Source organism: Protopterus annectens, chromosome 1.part1 (assembly GCF_019279795.1).
Source record: "Protopterus annectens isolate FY-2018-M chromosome 1.part1, PAN1.0, whole genome shotgun sequence".
Taxonomy (NCBI): domain Eukaryota; kingdom Metazoa; phylum Chordata; order Ceratodontiformes; family Protopteridae; genus Protopterus; species Protopterus annectens.
This window is the reverse complement of record NC_056726.1, coordinates 19,126,640-19,141,651: the sequence shown is the minus strand read 5'-3', so window position 1 is coordinate 19,141,651 and position 15,012 is coordinate 19,126,640. Positions and strand designations below refer to the sequence as shown.

The window sequence follows — 15,012 nt, the reverse complement described above, 5'->3', positions numbered from 1 at the left end:
ATATAAAAAAACGAGACCACAATAAATAATTTCAAAACTTTTCCCATCTTTAATGTGACCTATAACCTGTACAATTCAATTGAAAAACAAATCTGTTAGGGGAAAAGATATATACATACATATATATATATATATATATATATATATATAAAATACAATAAGCTGGTTGCATAAGTGTGTACACCCTTAAACTAATACTTTGTTGAAGCACCTTTTGATTTAATTACAGGATTCAATCTTCTTGGGTAGGAGTCCGTCAGCATGGCACATCTTGACTTGGCAATATTTGCCCACTCTTCCTTGTAAAAGCACTACAAATTGTTCAGATTGCGAGGGCATCTCTTGTGCATAGCCCTCTTCAGGTCACCCCACAGATTTTCTATTGGATTTAGGTCTAGGCTCTGGCTGGACCATTCTAAAACTGTAATTTTGTTCTGGTGAAGCCATTCTTTTGTTGATTTAGCTGTATGCTCAGGGTCATTGTCGTGTTGTTGTTGTGTCTTTCGGCTTTTCCCGGTTAGGGGTCGCCACAGCAGAACTCCAGTCCGCTAATGATTGGCAGTAGATTTTTACATGCCGACTTGCCGGGCCTGACGCACAACCTTCAACGAACATGCAACTAAAAAGACCAAGACAAACTAGGGAACTGACAAAATTGGAAAACGGAACTGGAAACTGGATGAATAACAATGTAAACCGCTGAACGAAGTAAAAAACACAGGTTTAATAAATTGAGCGCTTTCGGAAGGTTCAGTGCCCTTCCTTCAGAATTAACAAAGAAACAAACAAACCTTCAACGAAGCAACGCCCATTCACGCATGTCGCCACACAGAAGACGCTCTGAGAATCGAACGGGACAACGTCTTACTGTGAGGTGACAACGCTACCGCAGCACCACCACCGCAGTAGGGTCATTGTCGTATTGAAAGGTGAAATTCCTCTTTATCTTCAGCTTTCTAGCATACACCTAAAAGTTTTGGGCCAAAAGTGACTATTATTTGGAACTGTTCATAATTCCCTCCACTTTGACTAAAGCCCCAGTTCCAGCTGAAGAAAAGCAACCACAAAGCATGATACTGCCACCACCATGCTTCACCATGGGGATGGTGTTCTTTTGGTGATGCAAAGTATTGTTTTTATGCCAAATGTACCTTTTGGAATTGTGGCCAAAAAGTTCATCCTTGCTCTCATCAGACCATAGCACATTTTCCCACATGCTTTTGGGAGACTTGTATTGTTTTGCAAATTTTAGTCTGGCCTGGACGTTTTTCTGTGTAATAAAAGGCTTCCGTCTTGCAATCCTACCCCATTGTCCAGACATATGGAGAATATGGGAGATTGTTGTCACATGTAGTACACAACCAGTACTTGCCAGAAATTCCTGCAGCTCCTTCAGTGTTGCTGTAGGTCTCTTGGCAGCCTCCCTGACCAGTTTTCATCTTGTCTTTTCATCAATTTTGGAGGGATGTCCAGTTCTTTGCAACATCACTGTTGTCCCATATTTTCTCCATTTTTTAATGACTGTCTTTACTGTGTTCCATGGTTTATCCAATGCTGTGGAAATGTTTTGTACCCTTCTCCTGACTGATACCTTTCAACAGTGGGATCCCTTTGATGCTTTGTAAGCTCTCTACAAACCATGTTTTATGCTGTAGCAGGCAACTGAGTAAATGTCAGGAAAATGCTACTAGGATGGATGGATGATTAGCATTAAACTTAGTAAGGCCTTACTATGTCTTGTCAATTTAGATCATATATTTCAGCTCAAAGGAATTATTCCTGTAGTTACAACTGTTTGCTCCTTCAACACTTATGATACGGTGCTTTGTAGGGACTTCTTAAAATTTACCAACTCGTTACATTCCCATAAAACATGTTACTAATTGTCTATCTCTTTGACATAACTTCTCAAGCATTTGCAATCTAGCCGAAGACAAATCTTTCTAACTCTCCTTGGGTTATAAAATATTCATGTTGATACTTTCATGCAAAAATCCTAAAACTTCTGTACTTTGAGTACTTAGGAGCCATAAGTGTGTCCTACTGTTTTGTAAATTGCTCTTCCAGTCCCACCCTCCCCAGTCTTTTTTAACATCCATTGACTGATTCTTATAGTTATCATGCAGTAGTTTACACCCACTAATTAATCCTTTTTAACATCTACTTGTATTATTGATTCAACTAAAATCTCTTCTACACTTTGTTGTTCACTTAGCACTCCTCCATCCCTTTCTGTTTGCCTTACTCTGTCAATTTCTGGTAGGAAAGGCAGTCATTAACTTGAAGTACAAAATTCTGCTTAGCATCATACCATACTATTACTTTTCCCCTCACTAGATATTTGCTCCCAGTATACTGGTTCTTTTCCTAATTTACTCCAGTAAATTCCATATCCTGTTTTACATATTTTCAGTAATCCCTATTGGTAAAATTCCCTTTTCCATTCATATGTTGGCTTAGTTCATAGAATATTTTCTGATTCTTTATGAATATAATATTCTGTACTGTGGTGGTTTGTCTTTTAACAATACGAAATCAAAAATCTTCTCCCCATTTCTGTATCTATCCTCCATTTCATTATCATTCTTTTCCACTTTGATTTATAATCTGTGCTTGAATTATGTATACGAGCCTTAACTACATAGCTGTAAAGTATCCTTTCAAATCAGGTAATCTTAAACTACCACCTTCTGTTTGGAGAATCAAGTTATCCCACTTAATATTTGCTTATTCCTCTCACAAGTGAATTCCTTCAACTCTTTGTCATCCACAACTCCTCAGGTTGATGAAAATACCCTGACCTGTATATAAACTAAAGGGACTAAAATCATTTTCACTGTTTCTATCTTACTGTCCATATACATAAACAGCAACTTGCGGCTTCTCAGTTTTGTATTATTTTTGTTCATTCTCTTCCCAGATATCCTTAGTTGTCATAACAGAATACTTTTTAATCCATACTCTTAAATCGTTCATCTTATCATGCTCCCATAAATGGGTCTATATCACATTGTCGAACATTTCTTACATCGAATACCTAATCGTCAAACCTGAATTGTCAAAGTCCTTATTCAGTGAACAGCCTATACAGTCAGCGAACAGCCTATACAGCAAAGGAGAATTCATTGAAGTGTTTTAGTTGGCCATCCTGAAAAAAGCGTGTGATTGATATGCTAAGTGGCCATACATTATCCATTACCTCACTATAGTGCAATCTCAGAGTTGGGATATATAATTTGTGTGTGTGTGGGGGGGGGTAAGGCCCCCTGCAAAAACCTACAAACAGTTTAACTTTTGTGGGTGTTGCCCAACTAAAATAATTTGAATTCTCTTTTGATAAACAGGTTGTTCGCAGAATAAGGATTTCAACATTTTAGGTTTGACAATTAGGTATTCGATATAAGAAACTTTCAACAGCGTGATATAGACTCCCCATAAATATGGTTGTTGCTGAACCAATTAATTTGTGGGCACATAGCTTACTGTTATAGCATTTATTTTGTCTTCATTTTTTTTTTTTATATCCAGAAAGACTGGACACTGTCTCTGTGTTCCACAACACTGAAATGTCCTTTTGTGGATTTATTAAGTGCAGAATAATATCATCTGCAAATAAAGCTAACATTTCTTGATTGCCACTTCTCATATCCGTGCATTTGAGAGTCCCTTATTTTGTTTGCTAATAGCTCTAAATATTAAGTAAATTCTCCTACCTGCCTATACTATCAGGTGCCCAAGCTGATATTTGAATTTGGGTCACCGGGGCTGCAGTCAATCCTTTACCTTCTACACCACTGGAACAGACCTATGCCAAACTTAACTGGGAGGCTGTTTAACAAGTGGCAGGAGGGTGTGATAAAAGTGGGTGGACTTTCAGACTGGCAAAAAGAGTATGTGCTTATTGTTGCCACATGTTTTACTTTGGTTTATATAGGTTGCAGTTTTCTGTTAAGATAGAAACAAAGTTACTGAATTATGCTTTGGGGGTACAGATCAATAGGTTCATACTGTAAAATGATTTTGTACGGAAAGTTGTCAGAAGGGGGTTTAAGGAGCTCACAGCTCTAAGTTTAAGAGTTAGAAATGTGAGTCCTGATATTATGAGAAAAAAAAATAAGAATGGAAAAAAACATGATTATTCTTCTTTATACTTTTTTTTGGGGGGGGGGGGGTCCTTATGTAATTTTCACAGCATTGGACCCTCTCCAGCAGAGTTATGTATACCAACACTGAGATCACCATACCTCAGATTAAAGGTACACCAAAAAGATGTAATCTGAAACCTGGTATATATAAATCAAGTTTCATCGTGTCTCTATTCTGGTACTCTATTTAATGAGCTTCTTAATATCAATTGGTTACTGGTTTATGTATTAATTCCTGTATTTTCTTATTTTTTGTAGAAAAGTTTTGTAAAAAGATTATAATCTAAAGAACTTTAAAGTTGCGCATTTCTGTAGTGGGAGAAAGTGTGAAAAGTGTTGTGAAAATGAGATGTAGGCATAGAAAACAGGCAGTGTAAATTAACTTGGGATTAGACTACAATATGGAAAGTAAGACGAAATTACATTTTGGGAGATAAGGAAGGTGTATAAAGAATGAGGGCAGTTGTTTTTGCTAATGTATACCAAGTTATGAAGTTAAAATATGATTGTAAACTTATTGCAAATTATTTTTTTAAACAAGAAACATCTTTATTAAATTATCACATATCATGGGCAATCATACATGTATATAAATGAACACAAACCATATTGACATAATGCTAACTGCAAACATTATATATCACTTACCTACCCAGTCACTGTCAGTCAAACATTGCACAGCACATTCAAATCCTGCCTTCTTTTAAACCTCATTCCTCCCTTGTATGTATTGTTCCTACAATTCCCATTTTTTCCTATGTAATTTGCTCCTTCCCTTTTTAAAGTTCCCAGCTCCAGTTGTTTAACTCTGTTACTGTCTTTACTACTTCTAGTACAGTTGGTTTAGACTTAGAATTCCATTTTCTAGTAATTGTTGTTTTTGGCAGCCAGCATAATTAGACTAAGAGGCCTTACTATGTCTAGGCAATTCCGATTTTGTATCACAGCTCAGAAAAATCATTTCCCTACTTACACCACTTTGCTCGATCGCTGATAGTCATCTGCAGGAGATCTTCAAAGTTTGTCAACTCATTACACTGCCAGAAAATATGTTCCCAACTACCTCTTTCTTCCCTAGGACACCTCCAACATTTGCTATTTACCCAAGGAAAAATTCTCTGGAGTCGACTTTGGGTATAAAAATACCTGTGTAAACATATCCCAGTAAAATCATAAATCTTCTAGATTTTTTTGCATATTTGGGAGATGCACTTATATTCCCCATATTGTTTTGTTGTGACATGCTTATCCAGGTTCTTTTCCCAATCCTTTCTAACCTCTGCTGATTGATCCTTATAGTTGTCATGCAGTATTTTATGTGCTGTACCAGTTATTTTTTTAACATTAGCTTCTGTTCTAGATTTTACTAAAAGCTCTACCAGTGCTGGTGTTTTGTTTAGGACCCCCTATTTTTTTCACTTTGCCTATTCTCTGATATCCATCCTTGTTAAGGAAGGCAATCTGTAACCTGCAGTCAAAATAAATTCATGTCATCTTCCCATTCTGTTACCTTTTCCTCTCTAGTTATTTGCTCCTAGTACCTTGGTTTCTTTGCCAGTTTTCTCCAATAAATACCTTGGTTTCTTTGCCATTTTTTTCCAATAAATTCCAGCCCCCTCTTGCCTATTGTCTTTGTCCTTAATTGCAGTCATCCCTATTGGCAGAATCTTGTTTCTTCATTCCCATGTTGGCATAGCTCTTAGAATATTTTCTGTTACTTTATGAATATAATATTCTGTATGAATATTTTTATTCTTGTTAAAGATCTGCATCCAAAATCCCTGTCTTTCCTTGTTTCATGAGCTTCATTCATGTTTTATCATCATCCCTTTCCACTTTGAATTATAGGTTTCTGGTTGTGCTATGTATAGAAGTCTTAAATGTGTAGCTCTCAAATACCCATTCAAATTGAGGAATCACAATTTGCATTGTTCTGTTGGAAGAATCATTTTATCCCATTTGACTTTGGCTGTCTTCCCCTCCCAGATAAAATCCTTCAGCTCTTTATTAATTGCTATCCACAACTTCTCCTCTGGTTGATAAAAATATGTGTGGCCTGTGTATAAGACTAAAGGGACTAAAAACATTTTTTTAACTGCTTGTATCTTACAAGCCATATCCATATAACAGAGCTTACTTAAAATAATAAATTAAAATTAATGATTAGTATATGTGGAATTCAAATTAATGTGTTGTTATGAGAAGTTAGGGATTAAGCCAGTGTTAAATAATCTTTTGAGTAAACCATTATTTTTCAAAAAGGAATATAAAAATTGGAACTTTACAAAATCTATTATTAAGAGTGTTTTGGTGGGGAGCATGTCAAGTAATTCTTCTTTCGAACAAGTGGCGTAAAATATATGGGAAAGAAGGTGGTGGAATGTAAGAAAATGTTTCTGGAGTACTATTACTGAAGTTGCATCATTTATGGAATTATATGAGTTTGTGTTTAAAAGATAGAAGCTCCATTAGAATTGCCAATTAGGATTATTTCCTTTTGTAAGAGAAAAAGGAGTACTGAAGAATGCCAGTAGATTTTCATCTATAAGTACATTATTGGAAATTCAGTGATGTAATAAGTGTTTTTATAATGATTTAAATGTTGTTATATATTTAGCTACAGTTGATGGATGCTTTGTTTTACTGGCTAATTTTCATAAATAAAAATCTATTGTTCCTGTGGTAAGTGTCATAGGATCATTAGTATCCATACCATCGACTCTGTCAAATGTGACATCAGTTTCATTTGACTGGAAATTTAAGATGTAGTGTTTGAAATTCTTACTATTATCTTATTCAGAAAAGGAAAGACGAGAGAAGTGAACAAGTGTCATCCAGTTAGCCTTACCTCAATGTCTGGTGGGAATCAATGTCTGGTGGGAAGTATCTTTTGGAATTAATGGAAAATATAATTTATATGACATTAGATAACATGTTTTTTCTAACGGAAGATCAAATTTAACAAAATTAATAGAATTTTATGATCAGATAACTAAAATTATAGACTAAGTGATTATAACAGTTGTTTATCTCGATTTATCTAAAGCATTTGATGTCCTTCATCATAGAATAATATAAGAAAAGTTAGTAAAAGACTATTATAATCCGTATCTGATTGATTGGATAATGGGATGGCTGACTGATAGGACACAGACCGTAACAACACAGGTTGAAAGGTCTGAGCCACTTGCTGTAAATACTGTTGTGCCTCAGGGTTCCATACTTGGTCTGTTATTGTTTAACACTGTTTTGCAACAATTCCAATGATAAAGGCTGGATAAATAAATTTGCAAAAGATTGTATGTTAGCATAGTCCTTCACATCAGAAATTATAAAACTAACATTAGTAGGTATATGCTGGTTATATCTGTATGCACAAATTTAGTCTAGCTAAATGCAATGTCATAGACTTTGGAAATAAATTATAAAGCAACCAGTAAAATTATAAGATGCTGATGTATTAGAAGTAGAATGTAAAAATATGGAAATAACTGTAATCTCTAAGTGGTCTTATTCTGAGAAAGAAAACTTAATTTGAAACAAAGCAATGATACATCTTGGTCTTTTAATGAAGAGCATTTAATTACAAGAAGAATACATAGCTGAATTATATAAAATGTACATAAGACAAATTTTAGAAAATAATAATGCTTTTGGTTCTTATAATAAAAGGGAATTGAAAGTACTGAGGAGATTTACTGAAAAGATTCCCACTATGAAAACTTATAACCATGATGAAAGGTGTCCGAAGTTAAAACATTTTGCAGTTTGTTACCGTCATTTTAGCGGTAAACTAATATCGTCTTAAAGTGCTTTCAGGGATATGTTACAAATAATTAATGGTCAACAACAACAAAAAATGGTCAAAAATAGCATGTTCAAGATTAATTCTTAGTACCGTCTTACAAGGATCTTGCATCACAGAAAAAAATCCCAGATTATATGATAGAGTACCAGTTAACATAAGACTGTCTGAATCGCAACCAACTTTCAAGAAAGGATTGCATTAGTTGATAGGAGTACAGGTATACGATCAATATTTTGAGGAATCACAATTCCTTGTTGGGCAAAAGGCCTGAGTGCTGTAGGCCGAATATATGAATTAAATTGTCAGTGTTTTACTTAAACTATGTAGGATATGACATTTTAAAGCATTATGCTTGAAGACCTTTAAAAAGGAATCATCTAAAGGTACAGATTAAACAGTTTTGTTAAATCAGTGCCTGCTCCTCTGCTACATCTTCTCCAAAATCTATAAAAATTGTCTCAGAAAAAGGATTTTTATTGAACAAAATTAATTTACTCAAAAGTTTAAGAAATACACTAGGTTTCATCAAGTTTCATGCTTTTTTGCTGTCATATTTGGTTTCAGACTTGGTTATGATCAGTTTTAGGCTCTATTTTCTGTAAAATCAGTGCTGTAGAGCGAGTCTGCTAGCTGCCAAGTATTCTAAATATTCTGGAGGTGGCCTTACCTAATATAGGATACTTCAAGTTCATTTTTTACTTTCTTAGTAGTTTTTCACCAAAAGCACATAATCTCAAGTTTCAATTGAAGTACATGGAATACAGTGAAGAGTAAAACGTGTCATATGGCAATTATGCTGGTATTAAATGCAGACAGGGGTGTAGCTAGGATTTTCAAATTTGTACTGACAGCTGTCAAACTGCTACCCCCCTCCCCAGCCAAGCTACGGCCATTCTCGTAATTCACGGTTTACTCTTTTAGTGTCGATGAAGAGGCATTCGCTGTAATGCCTCTTCAGTAATATAATATAAATTCACTCAAACTCGGTTCCTTGAATTGAAAATTAACCTGAAATGTCAGTTCTTTGAAAAATGCAGCATGGTAGTTGGGGTAGAGACTTTATGCTTTTGTTTTCTGTAACTAAGGTACAGGTTTTGAGCTTGAGTAAATTACTAACCACCTGCTACTACTAACTAGGATGTTTCATTCACACACACACCCCTACCTACCTCTTAGTGCAAGAAATATGGACAAAGCCTAAAATAAACAGGGACAGATATTAAATAATGTTCTCGTGAACTTAGAAAGTTGCTAGAATAACAGGATTTGTGCTAGTATGAATTTTTCTAAAGGACATGAAGTCTGAAGCTCAAATGTCTGTCATTATTTAGCAACTTCAGCCTTCAATGATTTTCTAGAAAATCGCAAAATTTATGAGGAACAGACAAAAAATATGGGGCAAAAATCTGGACATTCTGCAAAATGTGGACAGTTGAGAGGTATGCTACCTACCACACACACACACACACACACACACACACACACACACACACAACCTCTCAACCTCTTACAGCAAGAAATTCATAAATAAAACTGAGGCAAAGGCCCAAAAATAAGGAAATTTTTTTAAAATATTGCTCTTATAAACTTAGATTTATTTATATTTATTATTTATCATAGCCAGTGTGATTTGAAGTGGAGTTTTAGACTATTTTTGAATTGACTTAGAGAAGTTGGAAGCATGATGTTATTTGGGAGAGAGTTCCATATTTTACCAGTGGTGTTGGCAAATAGCGTGTCACCACCTAGGTTGAGAGATTTAGTTGTTTGGACAAGGAGTCTGTTTGCTGAGCGAAGGCAGCTTAGATTGGAGTAGGGAGTCATTAAGTTTTTTAGTGCTGGGGTATTCTCAGGTTGTTTAAGGATTTTGAAGGCCTCCATGAGTTGGGACTGGTGAAGAAGGTGTGGGAATTCTATCCATCCAAGCTTTTTCAGGTTAGTACAGTGGTGTGTTCTGTAGGGTAGGCATGCAACGAACCTGGCAATGTGATTATAGCAGGATGAGAGCTTGGCAGATCAGATTTGTTAAGGTGAGTGAGGACAGGAGAGGCATATATAGTAGGGTAGAGAGAAGGTGTGAACGGGCTGTGGCTGCCCTGGCATTCGGGGTAAGGAAGGCTTTAATTCTATATAGGGTCCCAAGTTTCTTGTTGACTGACTTAATGGCTTGGTTGATATGTATATCAAATCTGAGTTTATTGTCAATGTTAAAGATAATAGAATAGTAGTAGGTCTTGCATCAGTACGAATTTTCTGAAAGGTATGAAATCTGAAACTGAAATGTCTGCATTATTTTCTAACTTCAGTCTTTAACAATTTGCCACTAATTTGCCAGAAAACTGCAATTTTATGAAAAACGGACCAAAAATGTGATGCAAAAATATAAAATTGCCAGACAATACAGCTGGGAACCTGTCAAAGGAGGGACACCATTTTAATATGAGCACAGTTAACTTAGAGCAGCTGACAAAATTAGAGAATCTACATGCATTTCTGAAATAAAAGTAATGTATAACTCTGATCATTACAGTTATTTATAAAAGTAAAGTAAACCCTCTGTTTTCTTCCAAAATTGCTATTTTGTGGAGGGATCATTAGGGGAAGAGCAACATTTTGAGCCAAAATCAGGGGCAATTGAGGTTTGGCTATGCCTAATTCTATAAAGCAATTTATTTGCATGTACCTCTCAACCTGTTAATGCAATAAATCTGGACAAGGCCAAATATATTGAGGGAACATATAAACAGTACTAAAAATTGCTCTTGTATAAACTGGGACAGTTGATAGAACAGGTCTTATTTTAGCATGCATTTTTCTGAAGGTTATAAAGTCTGAAACTAGTGTGTCATTATTTAGTGACTTAATTCCTAAATCATTTGCCAGAAAACCACAAATTGAGGAACAAACCAAAAATAAGAAGCAAAAAATCTATTCATTCTTTGAAAATCTAGACAGTTGGGAGGTATAGTTCAGCTGGGGCTGTCTAAGTTTGCCGCCCTTCCCCCTCACAAAACCATGGTCGAATGGAGCCTCCCCCTGCAGCCATTCCAGTGATCCATTACTTTGCTATTTCACTCCATTTACCATAAACACTAATGTACATACTGATTTACTTCTATGATGATTTGAACTTCATTTGAAAGTTTTATTTTGCATTTTACAGCACAAACACTAAGACATCTGCTAAACAAACTTGGCATTAAAACTTCTCTGCCCTTGAAACTCACATTCACTGAAACAACATTAAAACCCACATTCAAAGAAAAATACATTTTACCCGTGGCAGATAAGAATTAATTCTGGGCTGCTTTTAAATCATAGGCCCCTTGCATATGAAACATACATGTGCTCTTTGATGCACCTTCCTATTGCTTTGAACATTTTTCCAGTAAACAATGAAACAAAACTGCCCAATTCAGAACATTTCCATCATAAAAGTCTAGTCAAACTTTTACAGTCCACCATTATCAGTAAATAATATGCACAATCTCTGAAGTAGTAAAAAAAGTCATCTAAATAATTCCACGTTAAATAAATCTAACTAATGAAGAGGTTGCTGCTAGCAATCACCTTTATATTTCATGACTTCACTGAAAAATAAAGTGTCTGATGCCTCTGAGGAATAAATTGCCTAAATTACATTAATAATAAGCTAGTAATATTGCAATAGGAAATGGATGGCAAACTGATAACAGGCTCATAGTTAGTGTCTTAACTTTCAGTACAGCAACATTCACCCCTTATGGGAGTAGAACCAACAACCTTCTGCATTAAAAGCAAGTACACAACATTTTGTGCTACTAGCAATGTGAGCCGACTTAGCATAATCAGCACTAAACTTCTCTTCCCTGCAGCTCTCAGCTCCTTGTAAAATCTACGCAATACTCAACTACATCTCAACTTCGCAGCACAAGAAGTCTGGAAAAGCCAAATTTATTGGGGTGGGTCAAAAGGGCAAAAACAGGAACACATTAAACATTGCTTGTATAATCTTGGAAAGCTGCTAGAATAAAATGCTGTGTTACCATCATACATTTTACTGCCAAGGTCACTGTGCAAAATAGTCAGAACAACATACCACTATGCCAAATCACCTGCTTTGTGAAAGAGAGGAAGACTGAAACTTAAATGGCTATCATTTAATGAATTCAGTTCTCACCATAGCTGTCAACCTCTTAGCACAAAACACCTGGACAAACCCAGTAATGAGGGAATACAGCCCTCAAACATATTCAGTGAATTCAGTTCTTGCCATAGCTGTCAGCCTTAGCACAAAAAACCTAGACAAAGCCAATAACAGGGTATTACAGTCCCAAAAATAAGGACAAATTTCAAATAGTCATAAACTTAAAAAAATTGCTATAAAAAAGGTTGTGTTAGTATATATTTATTGCTAGAATAAAAAGTTGTTTTACTATGTCACCAATACAGGGATAAGATGCAGACTCCACACAGAAGGCACCCCAGCCAAGAATCAAACCAGAACACCTATAGCTGTGAGGCAACAATACTGCCACTGCACCATCAAATATGTAAGGAAGTAAACATTCAGAAACCTGAAGTCTGAAATTTAAATGCCTGTCAATTTGTTAATCAGGACAGTCTGACTTGGAACAAAAAAAAAAAAACAATTCTCAGCAGAGGCCCAGGAAAAAATAATGCAGACATGTCTTTGTAACATGGGAGGACACAAAAGCAAACCCACACAAACACAGGGAGAAGATACAGACCCCCCCCCCACAAAGAAGGCACCCCAGCCAAGAACCAAACCCAAGAACCTATAGCTGTGAGACATCAATGCTACGTTGCTACCACTGCACCATCAAATTTCAAGCATTGCAATATTTAAAAAACACAGATATGATACAGATATTGATCAGATCAAATATGAGGCAAAAATCTGCAATTTTTTTACAAATGGTGGTGGGTAGGGAATTCAGGTCTTTAACACCTGCATACAGGTTTCAAGCCTGAGGTATTCCCTACCACACCACCCATCCCACCTGGGGCATTTTCACACACACACACACACACACACACACACACACACACCTCACCAGCCCCTCGGTTCTAAATACAGTCCTTGACGTGAGACCACCAAACATGCACACTACTCACCAGCCCCTCGGTTCTAAATACAGTCCTTGACGTGAGACCAACAAATCCTCCCGCTTTCCTTGCAGTGAGACCAACAAATCCTCCCGCTTCGACCAACATAACGCTTGCATCGACCACCATAACGCTTGCATCCTCCCGCTTGAAAATGCATTTGAACTGACATGCGCGGTGAGCTCCATTCCGACTGGCTGCCCTGATAAGCTGACGTCATCGTCGTGCACTAGTAAAGCGCGAAAATTTAAAATGCTAAAGCGCGAAAACTTTAAAATGCTACCCTCCTTCTAAATACGTTGTACTGAAATCAGTACAGTGCGTATGCCTCCCGACGTCCCTGAATGCAGAACCACTCTACGTAAATGATTATGCAATAAAATAGATGCTCATTGAGACTATCAATCACCAAAGTTATAAATAACAGTGAAAAGTCCAAAAATTAAATAGGTGTCTAAAAATGTTTCTTAAATATATTATGCAGTCAAGAATTTTCATTCTTTTTGTAAAGCAGCCACGAAAGAAATAGGGCTCCAAGATTGTATAAAGTAAATATACTGGCACAGTGCGAGTGTGAAACATATTGTAACATTAGTACACAGTAGCGGTTATGAAAAATCATGTGATTGATTGACAAGTGCTACATTTCAGAAATGTTCTTTAAGGCAGAACTAATCCAAAGTAATAATTTTCTAAAATCTGAAACTTTCCAAACTGGTCAACCAGATTAATTCTTTTATTTCACAAAAAAATGAAAGCAAGTCACCCATTTTACAAAATGCAGCACTTTCATAAGTGGTTATTTCTTTCTAAACCTGCAGTCCTGACAGAAAACCACGAAGAACAGCATCTGATGCTAATGTCTTCGATGCAGTCAAATGGACATAGTCTCTGGCATTTCAAGTGAAATAATGTGATTTCCATGAATTCACACCAAAACTTACAAGAGACCGTTTGGAGCAGATCACATTGTCAACCTGTCCAGTTAAACCATGTCCAAGTCCAAGTTCCGAGCACTGGCATTCTCAGTAGAGTTTCATTACACATATTTAGCAGAATCAAAGACACATCTGTTTTTAACAATAGTTTTGTAAAAGGTAAAAGAATTGTGTGAATTAAGAGTAGAAGGAAGAAATAACATGGAAATGAATCCCCAAGGTGTTCTGGGAAGCCGCTTGTCTCTGTCGTGGACTAGCTTTTATCATTCATGCAAGAGAAGATCTAAAGTACACAAAGTAGAGGATTATATTTGGCAATCCGTTCTGCCAAGCTATTAAGGCAGTTTAGTCAGTACATACTCAGATGTTTGGTCTCTGTTTTTCAGATACCACCTTGTTATTTTCTAAGCATCTGAAAGAACTATAGTAGAATGTATACCCTGAAACAAATAATGGCTGGAGTGTGGGCCTCAGTATTTCAAGCTCCAGTCACAGCTGGGAGTTTGGAAATGTTGAAATAGGTGACAAATCTTGAAGGTCTCTGTTTTAGATTGGTATAATAGAAGATGAAACCCCATTATTTTACTGTGATGTTATGATTGTCATCCATTTGTTAGTGTGCCTTGTCTAACAGATGAGTGTACTTTCAGTAGTTTTCATAGAAACTCTTCCTTCACACAACCTGTGCTAAGTCGATAGGAAATAAATATGGTAGCCATTGAAAGTTTAGAATGTCTGGTGGACTGCACAATTGGGGGATGGAATTCAAGTTGACAAAATGCTAAGAGTTTCAGTCATGTATGTTCTGCATGACAAAACTGCAACAAAGTAAATTATGTTTACATAGTGAAAGCATGTGACAGTGCTTCTCCATTGACTTTGGATACTTTCAGTGCAAAATGTCTTTAAAATATTTTTGCAGTGCAAACAGCTGCATCTGAAATGGCTACTGTAGAAAAGAAAAATGTGTATCTCTACATCATTAGATGTTGGCAGTTTACAGATAGCTAAG

The 15,012-nt window shown here is 36.2% G+C and overlaps 1 protein-coding gene across 1 annotated transcript in view; it reads left to right on the top strand.

The window, feature by feature from the left end:
• MTMR12 (myotubularin related protein 12) overlaps nucleotides 1-15,012 on the top strand; it is a 1,177,010-nt gene that overhangs the window by 327,736 nt on the left and 834,262 nt on the right. The gene's annotated exons all lie outside the window — the stretch shown is intronic.